The 17,640-nt window shown below is 45.3% G+C and overlaps 1 protein-coding gene across 1 annotated transcript in view; it reads left to right on the plus strand.

The window, feature by feature from the left end:
• The first annotated feature begins 961 nt into the window (after positions 1 to 961).
• Positions 962 to 17,640, plus strand: part of LOC143028364 (major facilitator superfamily domain-containing protein 6-B-like) — a 58,076-nt gene continuing 41,397 nt past the window's right edge. The window contains exon 1 of the mRNA XM_076190330.1: positions 962 to 1,056. The gene's annotated coding sequence lies outside the window, so the exon portion shown is untranslated. The remainder of the gene's footprint in view (positions 1,057 to 17,640) is intronic.

Genomic DNA, 17,640 nt, shown 5'->3' on the forward strand with positions numbered 1-17,640 from the left:
AGGAATGTTGAAAGTGAATGAAGAAATATGATATAGAAGGAACAATTAACAGAATTAAAACCAGTAATTAAGGAGAGAAAGGAACTGAAAGTGATGGTGGCAAGAGAGCTAAAATTGAAAGATAAGAAGTGATAGGATCAGGATGAAGAGTAGAATTATGAAGAGTGGATTAGGAGAGGTACGAGGAGGAGATGGAAGAGGCAGGAGGGGAGGAGGGGAAGAGGAAGAGGGTGAGGGGAAAAGAAGAGGGGAAGAGGAGGAAAAGAAAAGAGGAGAAGGAGGAGGAGGCGAAGGAGGACGAGGATTAGTTGGGGGAGAAGGCGAAGAGGCAGAGTAAGAGAAGGTGGAGGAGGAGGAGGAGGAGGAGGAAAAGAAAGTAGAGGAGAAAGAATGTGGAGAGAAAGGGTAAAGGCCGGGGAATTGGAGGACGATGAAGAGCAGGTGCAGGAAGAAGAGGAAGAATAAGGGGAGCTAAGGAGACGGAGGTGGACGACGAGGAGGAGGCCAAGGAGATGGAAGAGGAACGAGGAAGAGGAGATCAAGGAGACGGAGGAGGACAAGGAGAAGGGGACCAAGGAGACAGAGGAGGACGAGGAGGAGGAGACCAAGGAGATGGAAGAGGACGAGGAGAAGGAGGAGTTCAAGGAGACGGAGGAGGACAAGGAGGAGGGGACCGAGGAGACGGAAGAGGACGAGGAGAAAGAGGAGACCAAGGAGATGGAGGAGGACGAAGAAGAGGAGGAGGAAGAGGTGAAGGAGGACGAGGAGAAGGAAGAGGACTGGGAGTCGGAGGAGTGCGAGGAGTGGGATGACAAGAAGGAAGACAGGAGTCGGAGGAAGAGGAGGAGGACAAGGAAGAGGACTGGAATCGGAGGAGGACGAGGAAGAGGGGAGAGGAGGAGGAGGATTTGAAGGAGGACGGTGGGTATGGTGTCTGGCACCCAAGCTCTCGACAAGGACTGAGCAGTTAAGCATTGCTGGTGGTGACGAAGAGACCTGTGTATGTGGGATTGTGCGTGTGCGTGCTAAGAAGACGACGAAGCTTTCAACTCAGATGTGCGTTCTAAATCCCCTCAATACAGAGGCATGAATGATACATATATACAAACATATATATATATATATATATATATATATATATATATGGAAATAAACTCTCCTACTGGGATTCAAACCCTCGCCTGAGCGGCTTGTTTTTTATAAGACGAATACCGGAACATCACGCCACCGTGAGCTTACAAAACAGAATGACTTAGTTCACGGACTAATCGTTTCATTTTGTAGGGTCATGGTGGCGTGATGGTACGGTCTTCGTCTTATAAAAGGGTTCGAATCCCAGTATGAGAGTTTATTTCCAAATGTCATGATACAAATATATATATATGTATATATATATATATATATATATCACACACACACACACACACACACACACACACACACACACACACACACACAAATATATATATATATATATGCACATACATATGCAATAAAAACACTGAAGACGCGTGTTCTAGAGATGCAAGTTGAACCACTTTGAAGAAAAAGCAACCGAAGCAGATAGGTTTCCTGTATTATGTCGTCAGTGCACAAATGTATAGTTAGAGGATACACAGATACATACATATACCGAAGGCATTTTCCTCCTTACAAGGGAGGTAGCGAAAGTCAAAAGGCATAATTCCACTCCCACAAATTTCATCTCCACCCACTCCACTCCCATTCACCACCCTCCCTCCCTCTCATCTTGGCTCTTTCTGGATAACGGGTCGTCCAGGTACATACAAACAGAATATAACAGTGGGAAATGAGAACGTGGGGGCGAGGTAAGGTTCAAATATCAACGGAAGGAAGAAAGGAACGTGGGACACTCCCATGGGCACAAGAGGGGGATCAAATGTCTAATTAAGTCTAATTTACAAATGGTCTTACAGTTGGTACATATTTGCTATTTCTTTACAGATAAGCTAGATAGATTTAAGGGTGAAGTGTTTCTCGACAATGGGTAATTCATCCCAAAACTTAGTCACTGAAATGTAAGACCACAGACTGCCCAAATTAATAAATGTACACATGTATGGGCTGCTGCATGTGTCCCCGTGGCTACGCTGTTTTCTATGCCAAATGTTTGATCTGTTTGTAAATATCAGTGAGGTGTATAGTTTGGACCAGAGGGCTATAATCTGATCTAGGTGAATTTATACCCCAGGTATAATTTGGCCTAGGACTGTTTATCCCCCCGGGGTGTACTCTGGCCTGGTCCAAACTATACCTGGGTTAGTTTGGCCTATTACCCCGGGTTCCGAGTCCTGTAGTTAGGGTATATGGTCATATCAGATTATGATTTCCTTATGTTTGTCACGTGTTACATAAGCGATGCATCCGACGAAACGTAGCACCAGTTTCAAGTCTATCACATGTTAGTGACATGTGCGACGCAACTGTGTCGTCCACACACGTCGCTAATAGGCGTTAGTATCTGTCACATATTGGTGACATATACGAAGCAACATATGAGCGCGTTCACACATACCGTAGACATACGGTGAACACAAAGAAGAGAAATATATTTGCTTCGTCGAGTTTGCTATGTTTGCGACATGTTTGGATGCAGATGTGGACAAGCCATAAGAGGATGGATATCCATTGGTTTGTTCGTATGCACACTTAGGAAGGTCACACACCGACGCAACCAGTTGCATGAAACCGATCGCAACGGATGCCTATGCTATGTGAAAGCAGTATTCCGTGTACTGTAAGGACATGAATATATAATTTCCCTTTACTTGTTATCTTAGAAATGCTGGTACTTGATTGCTAGTGGGCAAACGTACAGATAATACTGCTTTCACAGAGTGTAGGCATCCATTGCGATCGGTTTCATGCAACTGGTCCCATCGGTGTGCGAGCTGCCTTACTGTCCTCTGTTGGTAACCTTGGTTAATCGTAGTCGCTCTAAGGTCGGGTCCACACTTGTTGCATTTCCACGTATCGTATCATGTTTGCGTACCACCTAGTGATACGATACGGTGCAACAGGGTATTGTACCCCCTCGTTGCGTATCCGTATACAGCAGGCGGATACGCAACAACTGGGTACAATACCCTGTTGCACCGTATCGTAACACTAGGTGGTACGCAAACATGATACGATACGTAGAAATGCAACAAGTGTGGACCCAGCTTAAGGAACCCCAGCTATTGTGAAAACAATGTCGTCTCGATTACCATATTCCAAACAAATGCACTTTTATGATATTCCTCTTTTAATGTTAATGTTTCTTTCATAATATATGAAGACTTTCAAATGTTAAGAAGAAGGAAGATGGGGAAAGGGATGGAAAATGGAGGAAAAGGTTTACGAGGGAGAAACAGACACAAAGAAAAGGACAAGAAGTGAGATACAAGAAAGAAGGACAAGGAGGGATGGAGGAGAGAAGGAAGAGAGGCTTGGGAGAGGGTGGGAAGAGGGAGAAGGAGGAAGAAGAGGAAGGGAGGAGATGGAAGAAAAGAGGGACAGAAAAAAAAAGGAGGAATGGAGATCATCTTGTACTGTATGAATTACTCTACAATTGGCCAAATTGGGCTCCCCGGACGTGACAATCCAGAGAGAAAACGGAAGGTCACCGTGACGTCCCCAGAATGAAGGCAAGAAAGTCAAGGAAGACTCAGCAAACGACTTTATGTCAATTTAGTCACGATTTTTATTTTTATTTTTTTAAGCTCACGGCAATATTCAAGACGCCTGCCACTCTACCTTCTACCAGGAAATCTTGGAGTGTTAAGCCCCTATCAAACATGAGCGACTTTAGCGAGTTCGTTTGAATAGAAACGACTTAGTTTGCAATCTTTTATTTTTCGGATCTCCAAATGTCAAATCACCTTTGCGTCACATATCAAGAAGCTCAATGTTGAATTGTCCTTAGGGAAGTCTAGAACACCGTAAGCGAAGTCGTCTTCCAGGTTTTCAAATTCACAACATTTGACGAAGATCTTGAATGTGTGACGGTGCCCCTTACATAGGACTTTGCAACGTAGAATTTAGTGAATCATGCCCTTGGTTCAACTCGCTGGTGGCAGATTTCAAACTGCCGTTACTTCGACCTCCGCCACAAACAGCGACGCTCTAACCCGTTCGGCCAGTGAGCATCCACAATAATGTACTCTATTTTATTCTGGCTAAATGGGTCATCACACTGGGCTTCCACGAGCTTCATCAGCGCCGACAGTTGAGAATTCGTTTGAGTAAAAACGACTTCGGTTACAATATTCTATTTTTCAAATATTCAAATATTAAATTATCTTTCCATCATACTGTATATAGCAAAGCTGAATGATGAACTAAGAGATTGTAAACCTATACGTCTGTTAGACATACTGCCGAAATGTTCTTAGAGAAGTCTAGGTTTCTGTAAGCGAAGTCATGTTTTGGTTATTTAAATGGAAAAATAGCCCAGTGTGATAACCCCTTTACATAACATATGTCCTCTTCTCTTTCCTCCCTCTCCCTCCTCCGTACTGTGACTTCCGACAGACTCTTCTGTTCTTCATTCCTCTCTCTCCTTCCTTTCTTACTTTTCCTTTTCTTCCTCATATCCCGCATCTATTTTCTCTTTGTTTTCTGTTCCTCTCTCCTTCTCCTCTTTCTTCCTTTCTCCTCCTCCTCCTCCTCCTTCTCCTCTTTTTTTTCTTTGACCACTTTCAGAGCGCACATACTCTCTTTCTCTTCTTCCCATCTCCCTCGTCTGTTCCTCTCCTTCAGTTCCTCTCTCTTCTCTCTTCCTTCATTCCCTCTGCTCTTACAGGCGGCATAAAGTATGTGCTTTCAGCGGTTGGGTCTCCACACCCCAAATTCTTCTGAACATTTTTTCTTTTTTTGAGTCTTGTTCTCCCTATTAACGTAACACTTTTTTTTTTGTCTGTATCCTCAGGGAGTTTGTCTCTGTCCTCCTCTTCTCCTTCCTTTATGTCCTTCCTGTTCCTCTTTTATTTTCTCTTTTTATCTTTTTATATTTCGTGTTGTCACATTCCCCTGCTTCTTTATACCATTTCCTTTCACGATGATCTTCTTTTGCCAACATAGCTTCTCCCAAGCCTATCTAATCTCTTTTACACATTCTTCTAATTCTACCTTTTCTCCGTCTCTTCTGACATTCTTCTCTTCTGGTCGTTTCTCTTTCCCTTTTCTCTCTCACTATCTTCCCCTCCTCCTTCTCCTCCTCCCTAATCATTTCATTACTGCCCTTTTTTCTTCCATTCTTCATCTTCTCTCTTCACCTAGTACTATCATTGCTTCTCTTCCTCCTCCTCCTTCCATTCCTCCTTCTTTACTCCTTTCTCCTCCTCCTCTTCCTCCTATTACTCTTCTTCCTGCTCCTCATCCTCCTACCTCTCTCCTTCTTCCTCCTCTTCTTTCCTCCTACTCTTCTCCTTCCTCCTTCTCCTCTTATTTCTCTTACTCTTCTCCTCCCTCCTCCTCTTCCTCCTACTCTTCTCCTTCCTCCTCCTTTCCCTCCCCCTCCTTCTACTCCTCTTCTTTCTCCTACTTTTTATCCTATTCCTCTCCTCCCTCCTTGTCCTCTCCTTCCTCTTCCTCTTCCTCCTATTCCTCTCCTTCCTCCTTTTTCTCTTCTCCCTCCTTGTCCTCTCTTTCCTCTTCCCCATCTCCCTCCTTTTCCTTTTCCTCCTGCTCCTCTCTTTCCTCTTTCACCTTTCCTTCCTCCTTGTATTCTCTTTCTTCTTCCTCCTCTCCCTTTTTCTACTTTTCCTCCTACTCCTTTCTTTCCTCTTTCTTTCCTCCTTCCTCCTGCCTCCCCCTCCTCCTTCTCTTCTTTTATGTCAGTATTTTCTTTTTTGTTGACAACCTTTCGCTCATCATTACCACCACCAACATCATAACCATTACCTCTACCACCATCATAACCACCACCACCATCATAACCACCACCACCATCATAACCACTACCACCATCATAACCACTACCACCACCACCACCACTGCTACTGCCACCGTTGCCACCGCCCGGCAAACTCTTTAAACAAATTTTCTTTTCTTTCGCGTGTTCCCTTCTGCAAGGTCAGTATCACAATCATTACTGAAGATGGGGCTGTCCTTGCCATGTGGTGCCCGACTGCCATGCATGTGGCTGCGCCTCCTGCACGGAGAGCCATGGTGTGTGGAGGTGCCTGAAGGCATGGGATGGGTTCTGGAGGGTCACTCCAGCTATACATGAAATTTGATTCTGTCTAAATCTTGAATCAATGTAATCCGGGGATGTGAAGTCCTCATTCCATGCTGATTCCAGTGTAGGTCAACTTGGTGATGGAGAGTATGTGAAGAGTGGTCAAGGTGGATGATGACCTTGGGCTGTGGACTTTGACGTTCTTCCAGAATTTTGGAAGGCCAGTCTCTGAAAAGACGTAGAGAGTGGGGTGATCTAATAGAGCTGTTTAAATGGGTCAAGGGCTTTAACATGAGTGATGCAAAAAAGGTCATCATATTAAGACAACCGAGCAGGACTCGCAGTAATGGATTTAAATTGGACAAATTTAGATATAAGAAGGAAATAGGCAAGAACTGGTTTATCAATAGAGTTGTTAACGAATGGAATAGACTTAGTAACCATGATATAGCGAACGCTGAAACTATCGGTTCTTTAAAGAGGTTAGAAAACTTTATGGATGGAGTGAGTGTTATGTGGTAATGGATATGGAACTGCCCAGTGTAGGCCTTATGGTCTCTTGCCATCTCATACTTCTCACGACTGGAATCGATGAAAGGGGGTTCTTTCAAATTTCTCTCCAGCCGGTGAACGTCTTGTAAGGGTGACAGCACACTAGGCATTTCTCACTAGCAGGCTACTTACTTTTGCTACTTCGTTTGAGTAGAAACGACTTCAGTTACGATCTTTTGTTTTTTAAATTTGTAAACATCAAATTACTCTTGTGTCATGTAGTGAGAAGCTAAATGACGAACTAAGAGAAATTAAAACCTAGACAAATGTTAGACATATTGTTGAGATGTTATTATGGGAGTCTAGAATATAGTATCCGAAGTCGTTTCTACTCAGACGAAGTAACAAAAGCAAGTAGCATGCTAGCCTAGTGTGCCGCCACCTTTAAATAGCGTCATGGGTTGTAAAAATGGGCCGCACGGTGGCCCGGTGGATATCGTGTCGGACTCATGAAGAGGTGGTCGTGAGTTTGATTTCCGGGATCTACCGCGGGCTATGTCGTGTTGGCTCCCGAGTGGGTTGGTGAGACTTATTACTATTATAATTTCTGTAGCAGAGGTCCATTGATCCTCAGTTTATACTCTTGGAGTGTTTCGATTTGATCAACAGCTGTTCTCTAAGCCCCTCGTCGTCTCTTTTTTGTTTTTTAGAATAGTCGAAAAAGAAATTTAGTTTTCCTCCCTTCTCCATCGCTTTTTTGTTGGATAAAGTTTCATTCTTTGTCCTTTTTCTATTACATCCTGCTTCTCCTCCTTTTCCATAACTTCATCAACCTCCTTCATATTGTCCTACATCTTTCCTGTCCATTTTTGCCTCTTCCTCTGTAACTTCTTTTCTTCTTCTATTTCTCTCGACTCCTCCCTATCCCTCCTCCTTTCCCCATGCTTTTCTCTTCACTTCTTCCTTCTCCTCCTCCTCTCCCTTCTTGTCCTCCTCCTTTCCTTCCTCGTCCTCCTCCTTCCCCTTCTCTTCCTTTTTCTGCAATACACACTTTCAGCCTTCCTCATACATCTCTGGAAAAAAGACCTTTATGGTGTAAGGTCCTAGGGGTGCTTTTGGCATGTGACCCTCTTCACTAAGCATCAGGACAGAGGGAATTGGAGTGAATTAGCCCTTAAGTGGGACGGAAGAAGAAGCTCGGATGGAAGGGGAAGAGGAGGAGGAGGAGGAGGAGGAGGAAGAGGAGGAGGAGGAAAAGTAGGAATAGGAGGAGAGGGATAAAGAGGAAGAGGAGGAGGAGGAAAGGTAAGAATAGGAGGAGACGGATAAAGAGGAAGAGGAGGAGGATGAAGAAGAGGAAGAGGAGGATGAGGAGGAGGAAGAAGGGAAACAAGAAGAAAGGAGGACGGAGAGGAGGAAATGGAGGAGAAGAAAGCGGAGGAAAAGGATGAAGAGGAGGAAGAAGAAAAAGAGGAAATGGAAAAAGAAGAAAATAGGAAGATGAGGGGAAAGAAGCAAGGGAGGGAGGGGATGAGGAGGAGGAGGAGGAGGAAGAGGAGGAAATAGAAAATGAGGGAAATAGAAAGAAGAGGCGAAGGAATAAGAAGAAGAAGAGGAGGAGGAGGAGGAGGAGGAACAAGGGAAACAAGAAGAAAGGTGGAGGGAAAGGAGGAAATGGAAGAGGAGAAAGTGGAGGAAGGGGATGAGGAAGTGAAGGGGGAGGAAGAGGATGATTTGGAGGAGTGAGAAGAAGAAGAAGAAGTAGAAGAAGAAGAAGAAGAAGAAGAAGAAGAAGAAGAAAAAGAAGAAGGGAAACAAGAAGAAAGGTGGAGGGAGAGGAGGAAATGGAGAAATTGGAAGTGGAGGAAGGGGATGAGGAAAAGGAGGAGGAAGAAGATTATTTGAAGGGGGAAGAAGAAGAAGAAAAGGAAGAGGATTAGGGCGGATGGTACAGTAGAGTGTTTGACCTCCATTGGACTGTCCGCCATATTCAGCTTCCTTTTCATCTGGATGCCGTTAGGCGATTTTGTTCAGTTGTGTGTGTGTGTGTGTGTGTGTGTGTGTGTGTGTGTGTGTGTGTGTGTGTGTGTGTGTGTGTGTGTGTGTGTGTGTGTGTGTGTGTGTGTGTGTAGCGATGTCGTTAGCATCTTGTGTTTTGTCTTCATCTTTGTATCGCCTTTAACTGCTTAGTTATTTTCTCCTCCATTTTTCCTTTTTCCTTTTCTTCGATGTTGAGAGTGACTTCCCTTGGCTGAATAGATGTTGATAGGTTGAACCGACCCAAAGCTATACTGACCTCTGTCAGTGCGGACTTAGTTTTGGTTAAAAATAACAGGTCAAGGTGTCTTAGCACCAAAAAATCAGGTCGAAACTAAGTGCAATAGTTCGCTTTTTACTTTGTACAAGATAGGTTAACTTTGTAACACCTATACATGCCTTTGTTTTTGGCTACAGCTATATCTATATACCAAAGGCTTTTTCCCCCTTATAAGAGAGGTAGCCAGGTCAAAGGTACGCACCCACACCCACCCATTCCACTCCCATCCATCACCCTTTCATCTTAGCTTCTCTTGGATGACGGGTTATCCCTGTATATCCACCAATGCCCGGGCCAAAAGCAATGCAGCAAGACGCAGCACATCCACAGCAAAGCCGCTTCACTTAATCGGCGATCCCCCTCCCCCCCTCTCTGTACCCTCATGCGGAAAATAGAGAAGACGGGGAGAAACCCCTTCGTGCTGGTTACAGCCGACTGCTTTTTATTAAGCTCAGGGTATAAATTGGACCCCAAGGGATCCCCCAAAGGAAGTTCTAACGAAGAGGAGCATCAAGGCGAGTCTTGACGTTGAATCAAACCGGAAACTGTTCCGTGAGTATCACTCTAGGCTAGTTGCCAACTTAAAGGGGTTATCACACCGGGCATATTTTACTCCCACATCCTATTTCCAACCTCCATTTGAATAACTAGAATAGGGCTTCGCTTATAGAAATCTAGATTTATCTAAGAACATTTCAACAGTATATCTAATATTCGTATAGGTTTACAATCTCTTAGTTCATCATTCAGCTTTGTTATGTATGACGGAAAGATAATTTGATATCTGGATGTTTGAAAAATAGAATATTGTAACCGAAGTCGTTTTTACTCAAACGAAGTCTCGACAGTCGGCGCTGGTGAAGCTCGTGGATGCCCAGTGTGATAACCCTTTCGTGGATGCCAACTCCGGCTATATGGGCATGTGACACGCTTCCCTGATATTGATCCCACCCACAGGGTTCCTGTCTACACAAAGGACAGGAACCCTCGATGGAGGAGACGAAACGGACGCTCACGGAATTGATGGCTGGTGCAAGTGGATGGAACCTGTTGAGAGTTGTTTGGAATGGGAAGGGCGTCTGCATGGGAATTTGCTTAGAAATACATAAGACCCTGCAACTAATGAAAGGCCTGGTCTTGCCGGTCTTTTAAAGGAATAGTAACCATGATGTAGTGAGCGCTGACGCTATTGGTTGTAAGAGAAGGTTAGGTAACTTTATGGTATGTGGTAATAGACATGGAACTTTCTAGTGTAAGCTTTATGGTCTCTTGTAGTCTCCTTCATTCTCATGTTCTTATGTACTTATATATTTGGCGTTGTCAGAATAGCTGACGACCGTTAAAAACAGTTGGGTTGGGCACTGTTATGACGTCATAACATTCTGAGATAATGCGGTGCAGTTTGCATGCGAACAAATTTGAGGTTGTTGTTAAAAAAAATAGATAAAAAAGAAAGAAAAATAATAAGACCGGTGACAACATTACGCAAAAGGACCACTGGGATGGGGAGGAGGAGGAGAAGAAGAAGAAGAGGAAGAAAAGGAAGAAGACAACAAGAAAAAACAGGAGAAGAAAAAATAGCAGCAGCAGAAGAAGAAGAAGAAGAAAGATGATTTTGAAGAAGATGAAAAGGAAGAAGACTACAAAGAAAAAGCAGAAGATAAACTTGAAGAGGAAGAAGGTGAAGAAAAAGAAAAATTAGAAGAAGAGGAAGAAAAAGGAGAGGAAGAAGACGAAGATGAAAAAGAGCTGTGAGTGTTGTGTGTATATTGTACACGTAGGAGTGCGTTCGTAACTCAGTCGTGGATTCTTCTTATTCTGATATATTTCTCTTTTGGCAATCTCAGTTGCAAATTGTCCCAAATAACTCATTCGATACAAATTCTGTGATTATTTTTTTGGCTAACTTTAAGTGATTTTATTCGGTCTAGATGAATCTCCACTACCTAAAGCCTGTTTCTGACCACCTTCGACAGTGGCGCTTTTGTTTCTCTCATGGTTAGCGCCAGGTGGCCATTTCATCTTCATCTTCATGAGGGGGAGATTTATTCGAATTGCACTGTCTTAAATTATTTTTATAAACAGAGGAACAGCACAAATTAGCCTGGTCGGAAAAAGGTCGTAAGCTTGGTGTGACTTGGCGCTAACGTGTTTATTCTTGCGTTAGCATAAACGTAAACTGAGACGCAGGCGATGCGATGAACTGAAGTGTAGTTTGAATTTCTCTCTCACTTTTATTTTCGTGGTTTACGGGGCTGGTGTAACACTACGAGAATGTTACTTGTGCTTTGGTGCCGAGGGAGTGAAGGAGACTCGAGTGAGTTTGGTGGCTTTATTCTGGTTAGCGCGAGTGTCGACCTAGGCTGGGTCGGCGGGCAGGGCTCGGAGCCCTGCCCTAAACACAAAAGTGACCGCAGAGTGACCTGAGTCGCGCACCGCTTGTGACGAGTACAGAAAAGAACTGGGCTGGACACCAAAACCTGGCATCCTTATATACGCACCCTGCGTACGCAAAAGTAGCAAACGACCCATCCTGACCGAAACATGGCTCGGCAGGGCCTAGGTTGTGCTTTCATGAGGATACAAATGCCTGTAGTACAGGCGTAATATGGACTTAACCTACACAAATATAATACAAGGCCGAAGGCCAGCTATTTCTACACAACATATACATTCCTTGTCCATCCCATTTCTGCAGCGGCGATACTATAAGCCAAAATATCGCGTAGAAGCACATGTGGGGGACTCTGTTCACTACACTGGTACCCAGTCGGACCTTAACCTTGACGGTGGTCCGGAACAGTCCATACATCAATCCAGGAGACACGGTGGCCACGGTATACCTCTATTCCAGTGACGGTACGCGCCGCGCCGCGCCCAGGATTCGAAGAGACGCCTAATTCCCCGCCCCATTAACAGACGCGTGCTCTATCAACCGAGCCATGGCGGGTCCCCTCTCTCACTTGAAATGAGGTAGTACATCTAGAAGCATTTCAAGTGAGAGAGAAGTTCATATTTTATTTAAATTCAGCAAGAGGAAGTCTGCCTTTGCTCTGTGCTACAACGCCTGTGTCCCCTGCATCTTAGTTTGCGCTTAGGATTAAAGAGAAAAAGAGCGAGACAGGCTAATTCTCTCCCTCGCAGTCAGCAAGTTGAAAAAAGGTCTGAAAATAGACAAACTGTCAGCTCGACCGAGTGGGGGTGTGGCGTAGATGCGCAGTAGAGTACATATTACACACCGTCAAGGTTCTCTTCAAATGCTGCGAATTTGAAAAAAGCTGCAAGGCGACTTCGCTAATAGTAATCTCGACCTCCTTCAAGACACTATAACAATGTGTCTAATATTCACATAGGTCTAACTTCCCTTAGTCCGTCATTCAACTTCTAAGTATATGACCCAAAGGTTATTTGACATTTGGATATTTGAAAAATAGAAGAGTGTAAACGAAGTCGGTTCTAATCAAACGAACTCGAGTCGCGTAAGTATGACGGGGAAGTTTACTCTTTGTGACTCTCCATGTCTGTCTCTGCCCTATGAAATACGGAGTTAACTGGAGTGCATGACATGGAAGCTGAGAGTTGCTCGTTAGGAGACGGGAGTAGAAATATGGAGGAAAGGTCGCGTGGGTGTGTGGTGCGTGCCTCGTATCTCCATTTCCATTATTTTATATTAGTTTTCCTCTGCTACCGTGCGATTATACTGTTGCTTTGTTTGAATCATTTTATTACGCTCAAAGAGCGGCAAGCCTAGTACATAGGTAATTAGCTATTTACATGAGGATCGTGACTCATAGGGCACGCTGTTCGACTGAGGTGGCAATTCGTAGTTAAGTACAAAATTTCAGAGGTTGGGACACAGTGGTGGACACGGTATATAATCAGTGGTAATAACAGCATGTATAAAACAATCACAGTCAACAGTATATACAAAACAAAAGTATGTACAATATCACAGTTATGATATAAGAGACATTGACATAATTGAGACAGTCGTGGACAAGATCATACATGAGAATTATTACGTCGTACAGCGATAGTTAGCACCCACCAAAGTGTGGGTGACGTAAGAGTAGTGTTTCTAAATGGTTATCGGCAAGCAAGTATTTACATACATCAATGACAGACTCTCTATGGGGGATTAAATCTGTTACTGCAGGGCATTCAAGGCAATAATGCTGAAGGTTATTTGCATTGGGCAAGTCACACAGTTTACAGGAAGAAAATTGAGGCATGTCTCTTGTCTCGCTCACCTGCCACACTGGTCTGTAGCCTAATCTAAGTCGAGCAGATACGACATTATGTCTTCTAACTAAGAGTCCTCGGCGGCGATATTTGTGGGGGCGATTGGCAAAGTGATCATAGTGCTGAATGGTCACACTCGAAGGTCGTTCGATATTCCTACGGTGAACGATAGGCAAATGAGCTGCAGCACGTATTTTGCGTCTGTAGAATGAGAGGGAACCAGGTGAAGCGTCAGTTGCAGGTGAGGGCTGTTCGCAGGCTGCCTTGGCGAGTAGGTCCACTGTCTCGTTGCTAGTAATTCCTACGTGAGAAGGGATCCACAGGAAGTGAATAACAAGGGAGTGCTCAAGGGCTGTGGCTAACTGAAATAGAATGAGAGTTACTAGGTTATGGGATTCTGATTTTTGGGAGGACAAGGCACGGAGAGCAGATTGAGAGTCACAGATAATTAGGCCATTACTACCAATACGTAGCAGTAGATTGACAGCATCCAGGATTCCGTGGAGCTCGCAGGAAGTTGAGCTGAGGAAACCTGGTAGTCGGCGTCCAATCCAGCCTCCATGGGGTGGAACCATACTAGGCGAGTAGATGGCACAGCCCGTGTTTCCGTCCGGTTGCAGTGACCCGTCTGTGTATATTGTATGAACAGCTGGGAGGGAAGAGGTCACTTTGGCGATGGTTTCTAGAGCTAGTTGCTTCTGTAGTAGGGGCAGGTCAGTCTTGCATGTTGGTGTATAGGTGACGGCGGGGAGCGGAACCTTCCAGGGGGGCGGATTGTGAACAATTTCATGTCTAGGAATATGAAATCCTATACTCTGTAGGTTTGTGCAAATGGTTCTAATAAGGGCGCAACCACCAGGTTGGAGTCGGGGTCGAGGTGCGGTGGGGTCGAGAGACGTTGTGATGACATTCGAGTAGTGGGGGCTAATATGTGGGGTGTGTAAGCATTTAACAGTGAAATATGTTACGTTAGCGTGTATTCGTTCCGTCAGAGGGGATAGATGTAGTTCCTGTAGCATGTTGGCAACCCGAGTAGAGATTGGGCAACCTAGTATGAGCCGCATAGCTTTATTTTGAAATTTATCGAGGGGGTTCAATGCTGATTTAGGTAGTTGACATAAGGCAGGAGAGAGATAATCGATGACTGAACGGATAAATGCTACGTATATATTTCTTGCCACTGCTATGGAGATCCCAGCAGCGTTGTTGGTAAGCCACTGAAGAGGTGTTAGGCGTTGTTGTAGTCGAGTCAATACGTCATCAACAAGTGGATGAATACGCTGCCGTGCGGGGGTGGGGGGGGTGACGCGGACGGGCGCTCCCAGGTAGATATACTGCGTGCAGAGTGGTATAACGCTGGTACCTACTAGGAAAGCAGGGAGTGTTCGTGGCTTACGGGGAGAGAAGATCCTGCACTTTTCGGGGGATATGATGAGACCACATGAAGATGAGTGTTCATAAAACGAGTGGAGAAAGAGCTGAAGATCTTCAGAGGAGGTCGAATGAATGCATATGTCGTCTGCATAACATGTAACTTGGGTACTTGGGACATCAGGGAGTAGAGAGAGAAGGCGATGCATGAGGACATTGAATAAAAATGGACTGAGGACACCTCCCTGTGGGGTGCCAAGGTCAAATCTCCTGGTAGAACTAATAGCCCCTTTATAGAGTACACGAGACGATCTGTTGCTCAGGTATCCTTGCACCCATCTCAAGAGATTCCCTTTGATATTAAAATCTACAAGCTGATCGAGGATGATATCCTTGTTTGCAATGTCAAACGCACTTTTAAGATCTAGAAAGGCCACAATACTGGGAGGGGAGAGGCGGGTGTATAATTCATAGAGACAGTGATGTGTGCTGCGGTGGGGTAGAAAACCATAGAGCCTAGTGGAGAGTTTGTCGTGGAGGCGGAACATGAGGCGGTTGAGAAGAATACGCTCTAGCACTTTGCTAAAGCAGGACGTGAGGGAAATGGGTCGGAATTTGTCGGAACCGGGTTTAGGAATTGGAACAATGAGACTGGTCGTCCAGGCTTGTGGAACATATCCATATCGTAGGCAGAGATTATAGAGACGGAGGAGGGGGTCACTTGGTACTTTTAGGAGAAGGCGGAGGACTGAGTACGTGATACCATCATCACCCGGAGCTGTCGACCTACTGCTGGCAAGAGCACGGCATAATTCGGATTTTGTTATGGGTATATTGTCCTCCTCATCTGGTTCTAGCATAGCTGCGGACAGACGAAGAGTGCGATGTAACGAATGAGTGGAGAGGGACTCTCTAATATGCATTGGGAGATTACGAACACTGGATTGTTCAGACCAATCCTCTATGAGGGCCTGTGCGTAATGAGATGGGCTATGGTGAAGACCAATGGGTGTCTTCTTTCGGATCACCTTCTTAATAAGTCTCCACATGGTTCCCACGCTTGTCTGTTGGTTGATGCCATTAGTGAATTGGTTCCAGGCGTCAGTGTGTGCACACTGTTGTATGGTTACCAAGGCGGAACTTGATTCTTGGTATTGCCGTAGAGTGTCGGGGTTAGGAGATCTCTGATATGCAAGGCCGTCTGCTTCTGCCTGTCTTTCTGCTGTTAGTATACGGTCGTTGAGCATCCAAGGCTGTACTCTCGTCTGGCGTTTGATATTTGGCCTACGTACATAACGATCGAAAAAGTTGTGTGTGCAGGTGACAAGAGAGTTGTATAACTTTTCAGGAGATTCAACATTAAACTTGGGGAGGTGTGCAGATACGAAGGAGACGTAGTTGGGAGAATACTTTGGGGGGATACTGATTCGCGTGCGTTGGTAAGCTGGAGTAGGCATCACTGGGACTGAATACCGAAGGCAGAGAGCGAGGTGATCTGAGAAGAGGACAGGCACCGAAAAGCACTTGACGTTGGTAGGCACGAGTCCACATGTAAGTATGTGATCGAGGGTACCCCCCCGAGCGTGCGTAGCACCACCAGTGTTCCAGCGGGTTAGATGGTTGTGATGTATAAAGTCGACTAGCCGGGTTCCGCTACGATTTACAGTGTCCGATTGGTCACCTAGGGTAGGGTGTCTAGCATTAAAATCGCCCATGTATATCATACCACGAGTTGTGGGAGTAGGAAGGGCTGCAGTATTCAGCTTACCAGGGGCAGAATAAACGTTACAGAGGCGAATTGTACCACTTCCTAGTGCAACCTCAATAAGTTGGTAAGTCGTGTCATTGTCCTCGGAAGTGCCGAGTGGTCGATGCTGGACGGTGGAGTGTACATAAGTAAGGAGCCCATTTCGAATGTGGTGAACATATGGAATATAACCACTAAGGGATGGGGCTGCCCCCCCACCAGTGGGACGTCCAACAAAAGCTTCTTGGATAAAGATGACGTTCGGTTGATGATGGTTGACGTAGGCCCTGAGTGTAGCAACCTTCGCGGGTGTGGTTATACCACAGGCATTCCAAGAGAGGATGTGTAGCTGTGCGTTGTTATTGAACGTTATTTCTGTTCTTTCGGAGGCCAGGTGAGACGATAGTAGAGGATCGGGCACTACCTCCTGTTAGTCCTCGGGAGGGGGCGTCCACTGTGATGGCAATCATTTTCTCGAGGCGAGTAGCGAGTGAGTCAAATTTAACAGTAAGTGCAGAGGTTGACGCGATGTTAGCCTGCTGGGCATCCACGAGCGATTTGAGTGTTGCATCGTTAACCGATAGTCGTGTAGACAAGGAGTCAAAGGCGGCCATAAGAGAATCAAAGCGAGCTTCGATGCTATCAAATCGAGTTTCAATAATTGCAACACGATTTGTAAGGGAGATACACTGAGACTTGAGAGATTCTACGGCCTCTTGGAGCGTAATGATCTGCCGAGAGGCGGCAGCGGTGGATGGCGGCGATGGTGGCGGTGGGGGTGGAGTTTGGGTACTCGGAGCCAAGCGTACTCGTTTGGTACATCCATGCCACACATTAACTCCGGGCATTTGGCACCGCGGGCATTTCCATTGCGATTTGTCTGGTGTAGGTGGTTTTGGTGAGTCTGTCGATGATGCCGAGGTAGAGGTAGGTACTGTGGTTGCTGTAGGACTACGATGAGGGCAGGAACGCGAGTCATGTTCAGCTGAACACCATGCACACTTTTCATGGGCATTGCAATACCGAGAGATATGACCAATACCCCAACATTTGAAGCACCATGGTTTTTCGTCATGCATTTTGCGGAGTTCACATGGTGGTAGGCAAGGAAGGAAGGAAAAGTTAATGTGGGATGGGGGCGGGTTAGGTAGGCTCCATGTAATTACAAGTCTGTTGATGGGTACCTTATTCTGCAGGAAACGGCGTACAGTATATACCCCTGTTAGCTCCTTAGCTAAAGTTGGTTCACTATCTACAGGATATCGTGTGATGAGATATGTGGGGAAC

This window comes from Oratosquilla oratoria, chromosome 9 (assembly GCF_046742065.1).
Source record: "Oratosquilla oratoria isolate Oo_2021 chromosome 9, ASM4674206v1, whole genome shotgun sequence".
Classification (NCBI taxonomy): Eukaryota; Metazoa; Arthropoda; class Malacostraca; order Stomatopoda; family Squillidae; genus Oratosquilla; species Oratosquilla oratoria.